The 1,124-nt window shown below is 37.0% G+C and overlaps 1 protein-coding gene across 2 annotated transcripts in view; it reads right to left on the reverse strand.

Moving 5' to 3' along the window:
- The window catches only part of CLCN7 (chloride voltage-gated channel 7), a 27,489-nt gene that overhangs the window by 16,753 nt on the left and 9,612 nt on the right, over positions 1 to 1,124 (reverse strand). The gene's annotated exons all lie outside the window — the stretch shown is intronic.

Here is a 1,124-nt window from a genome sequence, read left to right on the forward strand (position 1 = left end):
CCACCACCTTAGGTGTATGTGGCTGGCGCCTTAGCCACTTGAGCCACAGGTGCCGAGCCAGAAAACATCTGACAAAATCCACATCCCTTCACGATAGAAACATTCTACAAACTAGAAGAGAGGAGAAATTACTCAATCTGATCCAGGGCACCCATGAAAGGCCCACAGGCAACATTACGCTCAACAGTGAACAGTGGAAGCTTGCACACTAAGATTAGGAACAAAACATGATGCTAGTTGCTACCACCTCTACTCAACATTGCACTGAAGGCTCTCACCAGGAGAGTCAGGCAAAAGAAATAAAAAGCATCTATTAATAGATTGGGAAAGAAGAAGTGAAACTATATTTGCAGATGACATCTCATATACAGAAAAAATCCTAAGAAATACATTAAAAAACTATTCAAATAAACATATCTAGTAACAATGATGGGTCCAAAATTCAACTGTATTAATATACACTTGCAATTAGAAATCCAAAAATGAAATTCAAACAATTATATTTATAATAGCATCAAAAATAAGATATATAAAATATATTCCTAAAATAAATTTAACAAAGGACAGGTGTGGTGACTCATGCCTGTAATCCTAACACTCTGGGAGGCTGAGTGGACTGCTTGAACTCAGAGTTCTAAACCAACCTGAGCAAGACCAAGACCCCCATCTCTAAAAATAGTGGGGTGTTGTGGCAGGTGCCTATAGTCCCAACTACTGAGGCTGAAGCAAGAGGATTGCCTGAGCCCAAGAGTTTGAGGTTGCTGTGAGCTATTATACCACGACACTCTACCAAGGGCAACAAAGTGAGATTCTGTCTCAAAAATAAATAAATAATAAATAAAATAAATTTAACAAAAAAAAATGTAAAACTTACACAATAAAAATTACCAAACTTTTTTTTTTTAATTATTTAAAAGTACACTTAGGGAGCCTCACTATGTAGCCCAACGTGGTCTTCAACTTCTGGTCTCAAGTGATCCTCCTGCCTTAGCCTCCCAAATAGCTGCGAGTAAACAGTTTACTAAACATTGTTGAACAATATTAAAGACCTAAATAACTGTTAAGATATTCGGTATTCACAGATAAGAAGACTTAATATTGTTAAGATTCAATGCAATCGGCTC

The sequence above is a fragment of the Otolemur garnettii genome, unplaced genomic scaffold (assembly GCF_000181295.1).
Source record: "Otolemur garnettii isolate 467f Iridium unplaced genomic scaffold, OtoGar3 scaffold00044, whole genome shotgun sequence".
NCBI lineage: Eukaryota > Metazoa > Chordata > Mammalia > Primates > Galagidae > Otolemur > Otolemur garnettii.